This window comes from Corvus cornix, chromosome 2 (assembly GCF_000738735.6).
Source record: "Corvus cornix cornix isolate S_Up_H32 chromosome 2, ASM73873v5, whole genome shotgun sequence".
NCBI lineage: Eukaryota > Metazoa > Chordata > Aves > Passeriformes > Corvidae > Corvus > Corvus cornix.
In genome coordinates this window covers 44,953,705-44,973,703 of record NC_046333.1, presented here as the reverse complement: position 1 = coordinate 44,973,703, position 19,999 = coordinate 44,953,705, and the positions used below count along the sequence as shown (strand labels likewise).

Genomic DNA, 19,999 nt, shown 5'->3' with positions numbered 1-19,999 from the left:
GTTGACAAAACACAGTGTTCACTGAGATTTCACATGCAATACCATTTGCCTGTGAATCCAGCAAAATTGTTGTCTTCTATGTGTCCCATTCTGCTCAAAGACAGGGGGCTGGGAGAGAGGGAGGGAGGAAGAAACAGTTTCTTTTTCAGTTTTAGAAAGAAAAACATTAACTAATGCCATTATTTGCGTTAAGGATGATTAAGCTCCTGTTCAAATTGTGACTTAATAGGTCTAGTGGTAATTATGATCCTAATTAAAACCATAAAAAAACCCCAAACAACTTTTAATACTCAGTGGTGAGGTGTTTTATGTAAGACTGTACTTGGCTTCCAAACAATTGTTTCTATATAATGAGAAAAAAACTGCATGTGGTTTTGCAAGACCCTGTCAGTCAGGTTTTAGGTTTGTGTTGGTTCAGGGCCACAGTGATTAGAATCTCCAAAGTTGGAGAGGTTGAGGATAAAAAGGCCTTTTCCTAGTCAGCGGTGTGTCTCATTTGGGAAACTTTGTCATGACATATCTTAATTCTTCCCTGTGACTGAATCACACAAATGTTTCTAAGTCTGAGTCTAAAGCTGCTTTATTGGGAGGCATTTGTCAGCATTTTAGTCTCTGTGCGAGTTGGTGTGTGAATGAGACTTAGGGTATTACCTCCAGCATACTCTGTTTCCCATTCTTCCCTCTTCCTAGGAGGTTTTGTTTCTTGTTCATGGTGTGTCCTAGGAGATAACTGCCGTATTTTCAACTTCCTCTACTTGCCAAAGTATTGAGCATCCTTGTTTGTCTTCTTTTCCTTCAGTCTGTGGTGTCTGTTTTACTTACTCAAAGAACATATCTTGTCATTTCCATTTATCTTCATCTTATCCTTCTAAATATGCTAAGAATTATATCCACGACTCATACTTGAGGAATACAGCCTGGACAATGGTTTTAGTATTAAACCACTGAAAAAAAATCCAGATGAATTCAGAAAATATTTGAGTTCCTCAAAGTTTGGTGGTTTTGATTTGGCCTTGCAAAGTTGAGATTGTTCAGCTATTTAACTAGCCCAAATCCTGAGGTGCTCAAATAGTAGGTTTTGGTTGAGTTCCCCTTTTTAAAAAAATCATCTGAAGCTGCCTCAAAGGGTAGATGAGTCCTTACCATGAAGAATTGTGCCAGGGAAAATGCCTTTTAATGAGCAGTAAAACCAGCAGAAAGAAACTGGGCAAAACTCTCACAGAGTTCTGTAAGAGTAGGATCAAGCCCTGAAGGTTATATAGAACCATCTTGTAGCAATATTCTGATTTTTATCACAACCACAAATATTTTAGTGTCAGACTATGGCCAAGCCACCTGCAAATGTTTATGATGGCCTTGCTCCAATGAAAACAGGGAACAGCAATGAAAGTCTTCATTTAGCCCCTGTTTGTAGGCTGTGCTCTAGTAACAGAGAATGGGACCCACCTGTGCCCGCACACAGCTCTTTTCATGGTGAGGAGTGGGCGAGTTTGTAGCTGCTGACATTCCCAAGGGATGTAATTTTTCCCTACTTTTGTTTCTCCTTCTCTTTCTTTTCCCTCTCCCTCTAACCTTTTCCCTTCCTCCCTCCCTCTCTCCCTCCATGCCTCTCTTTTTCCCTATCCCCTACTCTGGGGGCTTACATATAAAATGAGATATTGACACAAGGCATGGGAAAACATGAGAGAATGTGCATTGTTGGGCAAGCCTTACTGGCACAGTGTATATCCACACATTGTTTCAGGTATTAAGCTTCAACTACTACTGAACAGGCACCCAGCCAGATTAATCAGATAAAGAGAAGAGCATGAAGGTTATTAACTTAAAAAATAAGACAGGGTGAAGTCCCACTTTCCTCCCACTGTGTTCCTTTTGTTGAGAACAAACAGCAACATTACCATTCCAGCAAGCTGGCAGGTTGGTGTAAAGGTCCCAGATAGTATTTATGTGGTGAGGCAGTCTCTAACCTCCTTGCCATCCCTCCTCCCTCCCTGCCAAGCCTTCAGCATGTGGGAGGAATGCTGGAACTAGTAACTACTTGTGCTGATGAAAAATCAGTTGAGGAACATTTAGCAGTGAAGGGTGTCTTTGGCTGATTAATAGCACATCATTTCAAGATAAGATACACAGAGGAAAAGCAAGAAAAAATGATATAAGACATACATTTGTCAAAGGTATAGAAAAGCAGATAAGCTGAATCGGCTCAAGATATGGGACTCTGAACTAGGCTGTACGATAGCAGTGATTGTCTTTTTTTTAAAATAACTCCATTTTTTTTCTGTGACTGAGTATACAGTAGTGTGTGAGAAAATTCTGGTCAGACAAATTGGTGACAACACAGCGTGCTGCTTGCTCTATCTGGACACATCTTGTGCTAGGAAAGATGTGTTTTTCAGACTATCAAATACAGTTGGTAGCTGCAACCTAACAGCTCAGTGTTCACAGAGAAGGTAACCTGCTCTCAAGCTAGTTTTTCAAGCTATTAGTGGATATAACTAGTAATTATTCCTGTTTGAAACTCACTGGTATGGCTCTGCAGCTGATAAAGAACATGGGTGGATGGAGGATTGTCACAGATGCAGCAAGCTGTTAACATTGTACTAAATGGAGAGTGAGAGTGCGTCCAGTTTCAGTGAACTCAGGCTCCAAAGTGGACATAGAGCACTAACCATGTGATGTAGATTATCTGTTTTTAAAGTGTTGTAGAGCATTTCAATTGAGATAAGATGGTCTTCTGGCACAACACCAAAAGGGAGAAATTGCAACCAGATTTGGTGAAATGCAAGCAGGTAGGAGAAAGCAACAAAAGGGGTTTGGAAGATGCCTCTGGTGCCTTGACGTACTGAAGAATCATGGTACCAGTGGGAGAACAGATTTTCAGTCCCCACATGCAGCATTCATTTTAACATCTATACATCACCTTACTGTTCCTCTCTCTTTCCTCTCATGATGCCACATGTGTCTCTCTGGTTCCAGTTTATCATCTTTTCAGGGGTTTGAATGCTTTTCAAACAGAGGGGCATGGGAAATGGAGTAGTCAGAAAAACTGACTACTCCATGCATGTAGTGGGACTAACAGGTTTGGCGGCCTTGGCCGTTTGGAAAATGAAAGAAAACTTCTCGGTCTTAATTGGAGGGCCTCAGATGGCAGAAGGACAGATCTGTCCTGTGTCCTGGCAAACACGGGATTTTCACCATAGCACAAGCTATCTGAGACTGCAACTGCTGTTGAGTTCTCAGAGTATCCTGCTATCATCCTTCATATCTTAAGGAAACAGAGAAGACTCCTGTAAGAGGCAATCACAGGCAGAAACCCTTCCCTAATGCGGCTAGTTCTGGAAGGCACTTGGAATAGGTGGGTGACTGAGAAGGGTCTTTGTACATCCTCGAGAAAGTCTCTCTTTAAGCTCTTAGTAAGGTGGTGGAGTGTGTGGCATCAAAGAGGCCATGGAATGATGTGCTTTTATTAAATTCAAAGACTAGTTCCCTTTCCAGGAAATCTGTGATGAAAGCCTGTGTTCCAACTCATGTATTTGAACTGAAGTACCACAGTATGTTGTGAGATGAGAAGAAACGTGCAGTGAGAGATGAAGTAGCTAATGACCAGTCAGTCCCTTGATGAAGTCCATTCCATAGCCTTGGTTGTGCAGGATGTAAGAACATCAGTTAGATCACTGGAAAGGGGAGGAAAAGGAAGAGGTGGGAAGAGAAAGCATCTGACAGTGTCATTCTGTCCAAATTTTATTTTTTCTTGTCTTTGTACTAAAGGTTTGGCTTTAATTCCTGTTTAATGGTCCTGATTGTTTTTCTTCTGTTTATGCTAAGACATGTTTTCTGTAGTCCCTTCTACCACACTGACCTTGGCCAGCCTTGACATGGAATCCCATCAAGCTACATGTGAGCAGCAGCCACAAGTCTCTGGGAAGCTCAGGTGAAGTACTTAGGAAATTATTACAAGTGCACCATTCCCAGAAACAAGTTGTCTCATAGCTTAGCTTAATAGAGAGGGTGATGAGGGAGGAAATGAGCTGGACTCTCTCAAGCTGTTCATCTCTTTAGCAAGCTGCTGCCCAGGTCCACACACTGACCTGCAGGCTCTGTCTGTGATGTTTAGAAGCTCTGTCTGCTCTCCAACCTCCTCTGTTGTTGTTTGCATTGCATGTTCAGGACTTGCTGACTCAATTTTTCCCCATAATGCTGAGTCAGGAAGAAAAAAAGCAAACAGCACCAGCCTGTGTGTCAGGCACAGCACAAACAGGTGGTTGTTCACAACATCTCTCTTCTGTCCTCAGGAACATACTCCTCTGCCTTACCAAAAACGCTTTCTTGCTGTAAGGTCAGGTCTAGGAAGGGGCTGGAAAGTTCTGACATATATCAAGGTGACTTTTGAGGGACTGAAAGGAGGATCATTAGCCAGGTAATAAACAGCCTGTCAACCTGAAATGAAGAGAGTTTAGTGTGTTTCTTACCTGACTTGATGTCAACTATTATCCTGAAAGTTATGCACTTGTTATACGTGTTGGTTAAATTTATTAATGAACATAATATTTTACACCTCATACTTTCTACTTGACAGAAGTCCTAAGTTTGTTAGAAATGTTGTTTCTACAACACCAAAACCAAAAAGTGTAAGGGATATTGTGTGACTGGCTGTCCACTGACTCTTACTAGGATTGTTGTCTTGTGTTATGAGAAGAAACAAGCCCTCTCTCTCCTGATAGTGGGTTGAGATAGGCAGTGAATCCATGCTTGAGCCAATTCTCATGCAAGTGATTTCTAAGAAATGGATCATGATGGTTTTGTCCTGAAAAGCTTGTCCCATGCAAGAACTATAGGAAAACAAGGTCAGAATAGTGTACTACACCCATAATTGTATCTGAACAGAAATACTGAGCTTTCATAGGAGTTGGTTGGCTCTCACATCAGAGAAAGTCATAAATAGGACTTATATATGATATACAGAACTTGGAGAATCTATCATTGATTCCTTAATTTTAGTGGTTGGTATCTCTTACATACCTCCTGTATATATATAATACACACCGTATAAATCTTCTTTAAAGGTGTCATCAAAATTTATGGGCAGAGCTTCTGATTTATATGACTCTTTGAACTAAAACAGATGTAAAATCATTTTCGGATGGAAGAGGATCTCAGAATTGCAGTGGGTTTGATATGACGGATCAAGCTTCCCTTAGACCAGAAAAAGATCATTAGGGCTCTGCATAGCCGAATCACATAGCTCTGCTCTTCATCGCAGGTTTGTGCTTAACATGCCCCAATGCATGATTCCAGTATGTGTTTTATCCAAGTGTCAGCCTGTTTGACAGGTAACTAAGCCTCAGTAAAACACTAACTCAAACAATACAGACTTTGTTTGGTGTAAGGCTTTTCTAAAAATTTCTTTTCATTTAAGAGAATAATTTGCAGGTTCCAGAGAAGTAGCAAGATTTGGGATGCTGTCTTACACCATGTCAGTTCAGAGAACGGCTTAAAGCTTTGTTGGGGGTAGCACAATGGCTGTAATGAGTAAAAAGTGAAGACCTTCATATGAGAAGAACTCTGATAAAAGATTAGTTGCCCACTGAGAAATTATGTTTGTATCTGTTTCAATAAGATAATTGGCACTGATGTGCTGAACAGGGAACACGTCGATTTTACATGGTTTGTGTTGCCAGTGTCTTTTTTGAACACTTTCAAAGGAATATAGAAGCATACTATAAGTTAGTAAAGTGTTAATGCTTTGGGTTTTTCTTTTTCTTTTTCTTTTTCTTTTTCTTTTTCTTTTTCTTTTTCTTGTTCTTGTTCTTTTTCTTTTTCTTTTTTTTTAAGCTGGTACCTGGCTGCAAACCAATTACAATTGTTCAGAGGAAAGCGCCTGAGGGAAAACACAGGAATTACAGACTTTGTGTAAAGTGTATGGATCTTACTTTACCGCCTGTAAAAGTAGGCCTCCTTATTAATTGATGAGTTGAGTTTTCAAAATCATTGGTACAGTATAGTCCCATTTAGGCCATATATATGGTTCTATTTATACTTATGGACAGGCCAAATATGCATTTGAAAAAGAAAAACAACCAAACCAAAAAAAAACCCCAAACCACCAACCATTTGAATCAAAGGCATGGACAAATCTAAGATGACAACATCACCAAAAATAATTCTTTACAAAAATGAAATTATGCTTGATTTAGAAGGAAAAAAATAATTTAAATAAATCTGTCATTTTGGAGACCTTCTAACAAAGTTCCATGTAGTAAACCATAAATTTGAATTCTCTTAGCAACATTTAGTAAAAAATTGCTGAGTTGAACAAGGAACTGATGGCTAGACAGAACCTGCAGGTAGATTGGGAGTGCAGAAAAAGTGTTCCTTGGAAGAAGGAACAAATTAGAGAGTGTGTTTTAGAAACATTTGCTGCTATGAGCATCTGTGTTCTGCCAACAGAGACGTTTATTCTGAGCTCACATAAATGAAGTGGAATTTTGCCAGTAAAAGAAGGGTTGTGTTACTCTAGTTGTAGGATCCAGGTCCTAATTGGTTTATGAAATGAAGGGGGCAATCTTTGAGCTATTACCAGTTTCCTCTGCTGCAAGTGAAGTGAATCGCAGCTGTTCTGATAGGGTCCATAAAACTTGGTGAGGTAATAAAATGTTTGCAGTGAACAATTCTCAAAATGAGTGAAATCCAAATCCCTAGCTTATTTGACAGTATTAAGAGAATTGATTGTACTTCCTGGGGAATTCTGAATATTATGTTACTTTTATCTAGTTCTTTAACTATAAGATCCAGGCTCACTGGTGCTGTAAATGTAAGGGCTCAAAGTAACATTCTTCTTTTTTAACCCTACAGATAGAAATGCAGTATGTACGTATATACATGTGTGATACAAGAAAAAGCTGCACTTGTTCTTAATTTTCTAATGTTTCTTGCTTGTACTTTTTACTTCTTTATACTTTTCTGTCCCCCCATCTCTTGCTCTGTTTTGTTGAAATTTAAAAAAAGAAAAAAGAAAGCATGGTTAGCATCAAATGATCCTATACAGAAATACTTGTAGTGCTCCTTCCTAGTCACATTATTTCTTTAACGGAAACAATAACTTTTGATCTTTTAAGTTTTCTTCAAGCAACTTAAAATTTTCTAAACCTGGTTAGAAGTCAGATATGGTAGTTCTAACTTCTTAGCAGAGCAGTTGTTCTGAACCATTTTCATAGTGGTTTTGACCTAAAGATCTTTGATGCGGATTCAAGTCCAAACTGACATTTTTGGTATCGTTGTATACATTGAGGAATTCACAGTTTTCCTTAAAAGCCATTCAGTGTTTTTATAGAGTTCTGTTGTTCTTCTCAGCATTCTCAGAATTAAGTATTTTTATGTGGGGCTTGGATGTCTTTAAACTTCTTTTGTTTTTCCTCTTTTTTCTCCCCATTATAGAAATGTCTGTGATTTCCTAGGCAAAGACAGGATGATTGCACCTTTGATAGTAAAATGATCTAAAAAGAATACAAATAGAGAACATAATGAGAAATTTCTTGGAGTAATGAATTGGGTTTCCAGGTTGATTAAGTCTCAGCTGGTTGGGCTTGCTGCTCACACTGCTATGAGTATCCTCTTTCACGCCTGAAGCTGGACACTTAGCACAACATCAAAGCTCCCCCCTTTATATCAGTCCTTGTGTAACACATGTTGCTCATCATATCTCAGACAGGCTGTTGCCTTAGGTGTCTGGAGAGTGACCAGCCAGCACTTCAGCCACAAGGTGCTGCTTGATGGGCCTCTGATCCTTTAAGCACTTTGGAAGGAAGTGCTGGCACCAGTGGAATATCTGGCTTCCTTTTCTGACAGGTGGTTGCTCATGCCATATGTCCCTGGCTTGTAACATTCAGTAGGGTTGTCCCAGGTATGCCACAGGAAGATGTGCAAGAGATGCACAGATCTGAATGGTGATGGTCTCCTGGAGCTTCTGGGCGGAGCTGCATGCAGAAAGCTTTTCTGACATACTCAGGGCTAAAGCTTGTATTGTCAGCAAGTGGTTTTGAGCTGTTATTAGCAACTGTCCCGGGAGAGATGAACTGCTGACTTAATGTGCCTGAAGGAATCTCTCTTTGGGCATGCTGGACTTCATTAATTCATCATTGTTGTTGTGAGTTGTCGATGTAGCTTTTTTGGGCAGCAGATGTAAATTAACATAATGAAAGTGGGCAAAAGGCAGCAGTAGTTTTAAAATACTCAAACAAGAAGGTCTGTTAAGCTCAACAGTCTGTTGTGGATGACTGAGTCTGGTTGAAATACAACTACAACATTTGAAGATGTGAACTGTAGCTGATAACCAAAGGAGACCAAATTTGAACTGATTTCATATTATTTTACTCAATTTGTGCTTGTTTCAAGTGTTTTGTCTGAGATTATATGGCACAGGTTATACCAAATCCAGACTGACGATATGTAATCTGTAGATGCCAACTGGAGCCTATCAATACATACACCAAATGGAAGAGTTGTGTGGAAAACTTAACCTCTTTACAATTAATTTCCTTCGTATTCTGTTTTAGTCTCTTTTTTCTCTGCAGTCTGTTCCAGGATCACAGAGGAAAGAGACGTAGAGTGTTGTTGAATTTTTCTGATCTGTAGGGAATTAAAATAGGAAGCAGAATAATATTTCTACTGTGAAGTAGCAAAGGAAGTTGAAAGAAAACAGTCAGTGAGTTTCCGTTGTGCCATACTAAATGGATGTGGAGAAAGATATGGATTCTGGGCTCCATGACAGGAAAGAAAATCCATACTTTCTTCCAAATTTTCCTCTGGCCTCTATATTGTTCTATTGTTCCAATAAGAAATCTGTGACTCAGAGGATTTATTCAAAATCTATATAAAACATAATAGGCAAAGTTCATTCCAGAAGCCATCAAGTGAAACTGTATTTCTCTGTGGGGAAAGCTGGGGTCCCTTCCAGTCTGATCTTTTTCTGTACACAGCCTGGTAGCATGGAACTTTTTTGTTGCACGTTAATGCAACATCAAGGCTTGTGGGACCCTAAGTCCTATAAAGCAAATGCTAGAAACAATACTGGACACAAGCAGAACCCATAAATGCAGAGAGAAGCAAAAAACTGTATGTGAAAGAAAAGAGGGGTTGAGAAGAAAAGAGAACAAAAGCACAATCTGCAATCAAAAGGTGTCAGGTCTGCATTATCAAATATTGCTTTTAGCAACCGTTTAAAATACGGTGAGCCTATCCCATATTTCAAACCTCAAGGGAAAAAAAATCAGTTTTTGTTTTGGAAGAAGCATCCTTGGAAATGTTCAATTTTCCTTATGACCAACTTGGGAAGCTGTAAGCTGTGTCCTTGAAGACAGTGTAAATGACTCCAAGCCAAAAAAAACGATTCTATGTTGACAATAAAACCCCACTACTGAGGTATACATTTCCTTCTTACTCCTCCTGCTTGCCCATTAGACGAACAGGAAAGTAGACACGCCCCTGCCATGTTTACAGGCCTTGCCTTGTTATTTGTATGATGGACAGAGAGCTAAGAGCTGCATTGCCAACACTTCTTATTGGAAAAACCTGGAAATAATTAAGGGACCTCATTTGTTATTGCTTGTACATTCACTGGTGGAAATTACTTGGGAGAACAGTTCTACTGGTACAGAACAGTGCTCAGTAACAGAACTGTAGAAAAATGACAAAGACAAAAACAGCTTTGGGGAATGGGATGTAAAATATTATCCTAAAAAAATTTGCTACATTGGTTTTGAAAGGTTTTTTGTATGTGCGTGTGTGTTTTCTAGTAGAGAAAATAGAATGTAATTTGCCTGAACTAGAGGATGACTTGTAATATTTTTACTTGTTACTGATTTATTTACTTGAATGAAAGTTATGAACTACAGTGGAAGTTTCAGTTGAGTAACATTCAATATTGTGTTATGTTATTTTATTACTGGGTCTGCTGAGTGTTCCTTTATTTGGTGTCTTCTTCCAAGAGCTATGAGCACTGTGAATCTTTTTCATGTTACTTTTTCAAAATCAAGGCTGTGCATTGCAAAACCAAGAAAACCAGCTACCCAGGCAAAGGGACTTTTAATATTTCAGCACACTGATCCTTTTCTACCTACATTTCTCCTGAGCTGTCTGCTTAATTCCAGATCTGCTCCCACAGGCCGATACAGGTCTTTGTTTACAAGTCGGGCCACAGGATATGAGGCGAGTGTACCTATTGTACAGTGCCTTTCTTCTTGTTGGGATATGATGTGCTCTTCTGGGTGGGAAGTGGCAGTACTGTTGTTTCACTCGAGTAAGGCATATGGCAGAACACAGTGCAACAGAGAGGAGCGTCGATGAGTGAATGAGGAGTCATTAAGGCAAAGCAGTCTATTGTCAAAAGAAAAAGATCAACAATTTCAAATCAGCTTAAGACCATTATCTGAAGATTTCAGGCTTTGTTGGAATTTCTGTTTGCAGTTGCTCCTCTTCTATGTAGCGTGTGTTGGATGCATTCTTTGTTGTAACATTTGCTGTGACAGTGTGAGGCATACATATGTTTGCATGCTCATGCAGTTTTCCAGGAGATGTGATCGCTTAGAGTTGCACCTACATGCTCTTGTTCCCTCCGCTCCTCTTGTTTTGCAGAGTTGCAAGGGGACACAATCTTTTACTATAAGTTGTGACACTTCTACTCCCAGTTCAGTGGTGGCTCCAGGGTTCAAACTTGCAGCCTAATAATGAACCAGGGTGAAGGGCTGTTACTGTCAAGTATAAAGCCATGTACTGTAACTGAGGGTAATCAGTTTGGATCGCGTTTGCAGATTCTTTGTATTAGCTTTATCAGGTCGGGCCATCAGAGAGCAGATAGACAGGTAAGACCAAAAGACCTCTGAACCCAATTAAAGTTGTACCACAAAGAAATCAAATTCATGTGGTTTACATTTCAGAAAGTTACATTTGGTGGGCTGTACTTACTTTTATTCTGTAACCTAATGCAGACCATGTGAACATTTGAAACGCTTTTAACAGTTAACCAGCTCAAATAACACAGAACCAGAGCAGCAATAAAGAATGAATTAAGAATGATTGCAACTAAAGCCAAATTTTTTTCCCTCATAAAGAAATATAAATGGCTGATATATTTAAAAACTACCATATATATAGTAATTTTGTCCTCAGATTTTAGCATGACAATAGCTATTGTCTTATCTTTTAAAATAAATGTTTGGTTTAAAAAGCAATCCTAAACCCACAGACTTTTTTTTATTTGCAGAGTTTTGGGATGAGTTTGGATGTGGTGTGGAACCACTGATAGTCCCATTGATGCACACAGTTTGGGAATTGGTCATACAGCTCTGAGATAATCTTGAGGAGCTGACATTTAAAATACTTGGCACAATAAGAGCATGAGCACGAGAGGATTAAAAAAATAGGTATTTTATTTGCTGTCCACTTTCTTAAAAACCCATAGATGTCTGTGCAGCTTTTCATTTGCAAATACTTCTTGCTTGCTGACATTAGATAGGCCTTATATGTGGAGCAAATAGAGGTTCAGCTGGTGCAGACTATGTGTTCAGTTTTCCTATTTGCTAAACAAAGAGTCTGAATGAAAGTCCTGAAGCCTCCAGGAGACTAAGCTAGAGGTGGACAGTGCTAAATGTGCCTGTGTCCTGCATCTAACTTCAGGAAAGTGATGCGGTTTACATACAAATGGAAGAAAAGTGACTGGCTTTCCTAGCAGCAGAATCATTCAGTGGCATCAGTTTCCTCATTTTTGCTCTGTAACAATGAGTTTTCTGGACTTTAAGAGATCTTCTTGGTGTTTGGGAAAGAGATCAGGCCTACACTTCTTGCCTATGTGTTACATTCTGTCCTCAAGAAAGAAGTTCCTACAGCCCCAGCTCTTTCCTAGGGTCTCCAAGACACTGAAGTGCAAATCTCGTGCCATTCTGCTTTCTGGCACAGAGCCACCTGGCTATCAGCAACCAAGCTCAGCTTCCTGGCTCTGGAGCATGATTGCTATCCAGGGTGGATATAGTTCCTTTCCTTCAGCAGCTGTCCTGATGTGCCTGTGTACAACAGCTTTCCTCACTGCTCCTTGTGTGGAGCAGGCTGCTCTCCTGTCTATGTCCCCCCTTTTCCCATAAGCTTTTGGGGCTGATCTGGCAGAGAGGACATTCAGGCATGGGGCTCTCAATTTGGCCAGATTGAAAGCTAAGGTTATGTATCATCCAGACTCTTTTGTGGCTGCTGTTCTTCCCATGGGCCACAGAAGCTCTCCTTCTCTCCCTGAGCTGAGCACCTTGAAGATCTGTTGTCTTGCTTACTTTTCAGAAGCAGACAAGTAGAGAGGAAAGACCTATGCGGATTTTTTATCTTCCTTTTTTTTTTCTTTTTCTTTAAAATCTTAGTTAAATAGGTAGCAAACTACTTGTTTTCTGTGAAGAAATCTTCCTTGTATCACCATTTCCAAGCAGTGGGTGATGTATTGCTCATGGAATGCAAGCTGTTTCAAGGTGTATGTGTGGGAAACTGGGGCTGCCATTGCCAATTCACAGAAGTGCTGGGACGGGAAGAAAATCTGCACCTCCACCAATGCACAGAGACTATCCTACTATGCACGGACCAGAATGGGTGGAGTGGGAGGGAGCACACTCAGTTTTGTTATGTACTGGGTTTGGCAGGGTAAACCAAGATGCTTGCATGGAACTAGTAAAAGAGGGATATGTTCTGGGAAGGTTAAATGGCTGCTGCTTCTACTGCTGCCCTGTCACTCAAAAATGAAAATAACCCAGAAGACTTTGTGAAGATCTTTACAGAACAGAAACTGTAAATGGGGAAAACATTTGAGTTTTGATTATAATAACAACAGAAGATTCATCAAAGAATAGATCCCATCAAGTGGATGTTGGACAGAAAGCAGTGGCAGAAGTTATTAAAGTGCTAGTCTGGGCCTAGCGAAGTTCACTTTGGTTTCTTGTTCACCGCTGATTTCTTTCGGCAAATTTCTTGGTCTCTCTCAGATTCAGTTCACCAACTATAAAATATGAAAAGGAATACTCTCTCACTTACGGGAATGTTAAAATGAATTTAGGTATTACAGGAGCAGAAGGTAAATAGGTTCCTCTGATAGGTCTTGAACATTTGATGTAATTAAACATCAGGAATTTTACTCAGTGTATAGTTCTTTGCCACAGAAATAGAGAAGAATTAGGGTATTATGTAATCATGTCTAAAATAATGTGCTATTAATTTCCTGGAAGCTAAAATAAACTGCTGAAGATTCTTTAAACAGAGTGAGAAAAATGAGAATGCTTATACTAGACTTTCTCCAGGCATCATATTAATCTAGTCCCCACCTATGGCAGAAGGGTTGTACAAGATAATCTTTAAAGAACCCTTTCAGTGCAAATTATTCTATGATTCTGTGTTTTGCAGAAAATAAATTGAAATGGAAGTTAATTATCAGACATATTTATTAAAAGCAACAAGTGCTAATACACACAAAAAGTATAACTAAAAGTAATTTCCTTTAACTTTTCAAAATCAAGATAAGGCAAAACTAATAAACATTAAGATCTGCTTCAAAGGTGTTCAACATATTGAAGTGTAGGAAGGCTTTTGTTTTCTTTCTCTTTCTTCTTTTTCAATTAAAATTCGAACTTTTTCATTAATTCAGTGAAAAAAACATCCTCTTAAATCTGACATTCAAAAATCCTGTAAGGACTGATTTTTCTTCTGAAAAAGTATTGTGCTTTGGTTATTTTTCCTTTTCTCATTCCAATTAATTAATTCTATTATAGTAGCCCTCAAAGACTCTAAACCAGACTCCATTATTTGCAAAATACTCAAAACAGAGTGTTATTTCAAGAGAAGTACAAGCCTGAAATCCTCTCTCTTGTCTTCCATCTCTCTATTACAGGCTTTCTTCTATCTCTTTAGAAGGTATCCATTCATTCATCATCCTTTGTGTGTGTGTTTTCCATGTTTTCCCTAGACTGGGCTATGCGAACAGTCTTAGTGGCAGAGAGACTCTGAGGAAGCTTTCCATCCTATTTTCTTTCCATTAATGAAAGTTATGAAGCACTGCCAATGTGAATACTGCCTGTAAACAAGATGTGCGTGAATTCAATGCAATTCCCTAACCCCTCTCTTCCATGGGGCGAGTTGGACACGCAACAGATAAAAGTGACGCTATGACAACAAACGTCGGAGGCATATCCATGCAGACTCTTTAAATGAGACAAAGCATTTTAGAAAAGAGGAGAATTAAGGTTTCCCATACATGCAAAAGAACTCCTTTTGCTTCCTCCCAATGGGAAGAGCCTGCTGAATTCCAGGAGTTTCTGCATTGCCTTCAATGGACAGGGTAACTGGAAAGGTGATTAGAGACCATAGAAAAGCATGGCATGTGCTCTCATGCCAGCAAATGTGAGCTTCTCATTTGGGTATGAGAGCAGCAAGCTAAAAGAGTAGGAGAGGAAATCCAGTATGCTGTACCCTGAAAATATACAGCTTCTGTGAGCCGGGACACACCAAACACAAACACTGGACTATCCACCAGCCCTTCAAAGTAAAAAGCCTTCTAAAATGACTTCCACCTGGTGCGCTCCTAGGCTCTTAGAACAGATTTTTCCAAGAACGACCAAGTATTTTGGTTTTTTTCTAGCAAGATATTAGCAGCAGATGAAGAATTACACCTTCCAAACAATTAATGCAGCCTACGGCCTAGCCAGAAAAATCATTATTTCCAAAAAGTCCTATTGACAGAATGCTGCAGCAACCTTTCAAAGCTGCTCCCACATCCGATGACAACAACAATGAAACACTGTGCTATTTTTCTTACCTCATAAAGTTGTCATCTCAGCACAGCTAAACATCTTAGTTGCCACCCAGCCTGTAAACATCCTTATGTGAGGAAGGTTATCAAATAGGTCATGGAGAAGCAGCTCTCACATTATCTAGAGTATTATCTAGAGCCCTCAGGTTTCCTGGAGCCCTTTCTGTCTGGTTTAAGACATGGTAATGTTACAAAGACACAGCTATTTCTAAATCAGCTAGTCTCTGATTTACTAGCTTCTACTAATGGATAAAGACTAAGTGCTCAATCTAATCTGACCTTTCAGGCGTGCTGGCTGTCAGAGTGCGTTTGCAGTCACCTCTTCTATTTTAACACTGTCCCTCTAGTAAAGTGCAGAAATCTCAGAAGGAGAATACATTCCCTTTGGGTTACCAGCTTTAATTCTGTGCCCTTCACAACTTCTACTGTTAAATGTGGTAGATTCGGCGGCTGCTTCTGGGAATAGGAGCAAGCACTCCACTGTCCTAATCCTCCTCTAGCAAGCCCCCTTTCAAAATGTCCAGCAATGGATAGGTAGCATTCTATGCAGCATTTACACCAGTTTTATAACCTTCTTTAGTATCTATTTGCCATGCCAGCCTCTAGACTGCTGGCTGCCAGGCGCTCCCTCCCCTGCTTTCGTCAGTGTTACTAAAACAAGGAGACTGCACTGTCCTCTTCTGCAGATTCACTTTTAGAGGTTCTGTAATCAAGTTTTCTGACATTAAAATTTAGATTACATGAAATATGGATGCCTTGAAGTATTAAAAAATAAAGTGGGCAGGAACACTATCTTTAAAGATCAGCTTTAGCCATTTAGAAGCAATGTATTCCCAGATTCTGGGTCCCCTTAAAGCCTTCTCTCGGTACACAGCCAAGTGCCTGCACCTCATCAGCAAACAATGGAAAAGATTCAAGTAGCAGGATCCTGCCCAGTTCACATTCATTTAACCCTTTGTTGCCACTATATTCTTTTCACCAGCCTTCCTCTTTATGTCTAAAACAGATGCTGAGATTGTTGGTACCAGAGAGTTAATCTTATTAATAGTTTCTCTGTTTATTGTCAGAGGGACTTGGTTACACTCTCTTCTCCAGGCCAGTAGGTCAGGGGATTCAAGTTCCCCACTGAGGCTTGGAGCAAATCTCGGTGCTGACTGTGCACCTTAGACTGGAAGAGGGGGAATATGCTGCACTGGTACAGACTTTGAATTTCCAATAAGACATTAAAGCAAGGCCTGTCCTGTCTTTTTCAAATACATTCCAGGTAGAAATTACTGAACCACTTCTGCAGCAGGGAATTTGATCGCACTTCACTCCCTTTACATGATGGGAAGATGTGAGTTTGTCTACCCCAGACCAAGAACCAGATCTGGCTAATTTACTTCATTGCCACCCAGCAGGGAAGTGTCTCTTTATATCCCTTAGGAAAGATGGTGGGGAGGCAGAGTTTTAAGTGTCTGGGAGCAGAGCCTGTGCGCATGAGGTACAGGGGTCTGACACACTCACTTCAGACCAGCAGTAAGTAACAGATATGTATTGGAAAGAGGAAAAAACTATGAGTCCAGACTCTTTCATAGTATGGACTGATGACTGAGTTAAGAAAGGTGAAAGGAAAGGAAGGGAAAAAAGCTGAGGAAGATGTTTTCTTTGGGCTTTCCTTGGAACTGTCCCTTTGTCTTCACTAAATGGGAACTTCAGGAGTTATCTCTGCCGTTCATCCACCACTCCTCTGTGCTGGGAGAAAGCAGCAAAGGGGGTAAGAATGGAAAAGTGTTTGTGCTCAAGCATTTCCAAATGTTTCACAGCCATAAGCATTTACTGGTTCTCACCCTCCACCCTATCACCACTCCCTCCATATAAAATCAGAGACTGAGCTCCGGCATCCAGGAAAGAAGGAAGCCTTCTTCTCCTTTTTAAAAACTTGCATGTCGCTATGCAAAGCTTATAATGCACTAGCACTCAGCTAGGACAACTTGCCAAAAGGCAATGTCAGAAAGCTGCTGAAAGAAATGTCACTCAAAGATATCCCAGAGAGTCAGGTCATTTGGTGTGGAAAGCAGGCAATAGTTCTTTCTGAGCTCACGGATATAGGGAACTTCAGCTTGACTGAAATGAAGGATTAGCAGAATTATTCTCCCACCATACCCCCTGCCTTTTATACAAACCCAGCAGTTACTTTCCACTCCATTCTGTGTGTAAAACAAGGCTGAAATATGATATTTAAATTATTCCCAAGGATGCATTTGCTGAAAAGGAAGGCATGAGCCAGATCCTCCCATGTGCTTGTTCTTTGTCAGAGTCTTGAATTTTGGATCATTATAAGGAGGGAGAGAACACACTAATTCCTAACATTGCTAGTGTTTTAATGAGCACTGCTATCAAACATTTAGGTTCTCACTCTCTCTTAATATTTGGATAAGTAAAATTGCCAATAGTGCAACAAAATCAACCTAAGTCAGCCCACAGAAAAAAAAAACCCACCGCAAAACAATAGGATTGAATGTAGTCCATTGTCTATTTCTGTACACAACAGAAATAGTAAACCAGCATGAGTGTGTGAGAGGAGCTTGTGCTTAGACGGAGCTGTGGCACAGGGGATGAAGAGCTTATAAATACAGGCTGCCATTCTGCAGTTCCCCTTCACTCCTGGCAGCTTGAATGGCTGGGTGTGTTGCCTGGTCATTTAAACACTCTGGGTCCGAACCCAGCTTCGCTGCAGATATTCTGTCTGCTTTACAGGGACGCTGCGAAGGGATGTTTGTTGATATATCCAAGAATCAAACAGACTTTAGAAACTTTCACCCATGCCATTATTTTCAGGAAGAAAAATAACTGCTGCAAACTGCGTTACAAAACATGCATTTTCTTCTTTACAATTAAGCCTGTTGCTGTTCCTTGATTTACCAATAAGGAGAGCAATATTGGAATAGCTAGTACATTTTTCATATGCAAGATCTCAAAAAAAAAAAAGAAAAAGAATATAGGGGCTCTAGAAAGACACCAGAGCTATGTGCCCAAAGTAGGGTACTCCTTGTCACGGCATTGCCCATGAGTGATTTCCTCACACATCTTGCAATTTGGGGTTTGGTTCATTTAATGAAGCACCAGCTTCTACATTTCTGCAACTCTAGGAGATGTTTATCGCCCATTTTCAAGACACTTCAAATTCTTACAGCTGGAGATAAATCTTGAAAACATGAGCCAACAAGTCTATAAGAAGAGCAAAAAAAAATGTTTACTTCTTTTTAATCTTTTTTGGCTCTAATCAAGAGTAAGGCACAGACATTAATAAAATTGATAATAAAGTAGGTGTTCCTTTTGCTTGACATCTGGTTTTTCATCCTGTGGGGGTATGTTGAGACATGCTTTCAAGTCATGTTTTTAAGGTTTTCTCTGTGTCCATGAGGGCTAGTAATGCAAGTTTTCTTTTTAAATGGAGCATCAAAGCCTTCCAGAGCCAGTATTTGAAGAAAAAAATGCAGTGATGCTCTCAGTAATAATACTAACATTCGAACTGAAGTGATAATAATGGAAGGCCAGAAAGGGTCTCTTATAGTCTTGGCAGAACTCAATTACCTCTTTTCTCAACATCTGTCTTGGTACTGTGGTTACTTTCCAGCTCTATATGTGTAGTTTTTCACATCTTTTTCTCAAGTGGCAGAACCAAGTGAACTATTATATATGAATGATAGAGAAAAATATATTGAGCTGTTTGACCTAACTCTGAGATTTCATGATGTCGCTCTACAGGTTTGGTGTGGACCTTCCAGTGAAGTTTCTGGGTTCACTTTCCTGATGGTAGCAGCCACCTCCACTACATGAGCTGTGCCCAGGAAAAGGGCTGCTGCCTGCATGTCTCTTTTCACCAGAAATTACTTACACATTAAGAAAATAATGGTGATTTTTGCTTGTGTTACAAATGTGTGTATGTATTTGCTTTGCATTTTATAGTGGTAAGATGCAATTGTGGGGAGAGGGAAGTGTAGATGATGTTAGCTACTGTCAAAGCCTTTGGCTCATTCCTGGCATCCTGGCTAATGCCTCGATGGTTGTGAGAGGTAGATCACATTGGAATGGTGTGCTTGCTTTTTTGTTCTTGCTGCTGCCTATCCCAATTAAGAAGCTTTCCGCCCACAGGAGATGGCTGACTAGAAGGGATGGGGACCCTGCTTTAACATCTGCTCTTTTAAATAAAAAGGAAAAAAATAAAAGCTGGTAAATAGTCCTTGCCCCGGTGCAGGGATGGCTGGATCACAGCTGCAGCTGAGCCCAGCCTGGCCCTCTGGGCAGGGAGGGATGGGTCTGGCTGACACGCTGGCACTGGCAGACTGCTGAGGGACCCATGTCCAACCTCCTTGGCTGGAGGGGAGTTGACTGGGAGAATCATTAGGCCTTTGGGGAGCGAGGGAGAGAGGAATAACTTGCTAGCTAACACATGGTAAAAGGCTTCCACCTCTCAGCTTTGGAAGTCTTAAAGAACAAAGTCCCGTATGTGTGGCATTCACATAGTAATGCACTAATAAATAAAAAAAAAAAAAAATAGCCAGGACAGAAGTTAAAACTTCCTTTAAAATGAATGTATATGTCAAAACTCATATTGAGAGTTTGGAGAATAACTAATGTAGATCTAATAAATGCCTCACTGTTTTGATATGATTTAGAAGTCACCTTCTTCAACTGGTACTTAGTCCCAGTGAAGCTACTGGCAAAATTTTAATTGGTTTCAGTGTAGCTAAAACTTCTCTGTTACATACTACATCCTTTTTGGGGAGCAATCCACCATCAAATCTACCAAGACTGTTTGTTTTTATGAGAACCAAGCACTGGCATCTACATTTAAAAGGAAGTGACCTTGGAAGATCATTTTGTGCTGAAAAAATTAATTTTTTTCTTTCTCATGTTGGTTTAGTAGAAATACCACAATATTTCTTTTTCAAACCTGTCTCTTTCTGGTCTATTCTACAGAATGTGCTCTGTGAAACACAAATAGCATGGGATACAGGATTTTCTGGGCTATGTCACTGGTCAAGAGAATTGTTTATCAGTTCTGACACAGGGGCATAGATATTTTCTTATATTTCTTCATCTTGTCCTAGACAGATTTCCCCAAACCACCTCTGCTTTTCTTCTCCATTCATGTTTGTCTTTTCTCTCTATCTGAAATCAGGATGTGGA

General features: G+C 40.0%; 1 protein-coding gene and 1 long non-coding RNA gene across 5 annotated transcripts in view; one reads left to right on the top strand and one right to left on the bottom strand.

Annotated features, from left to right (window-relative positions):
• The window catches only part of CREB5 (cAMP responsive element binding protein 5), a 258,114-nt gene that overhangs the window by 84,482 nt on the left and 153,633 nt on the right, over positions 1–19,999 (top strand). The window lies entirely within an intron of this gene.
• LOC109144552 lies at positions 12,782–15,073 on the bottom strand. Its single transcript, XR_002045391.3, has 2 exons — positions 14,831–15,073; positions 12,782–13,021 (listed from the first exon to the last, which is right to left on the bottom strand). It is a non-coding gene; the product is annotated as an uncharacterized LOC109144552 (long non-coding RNA).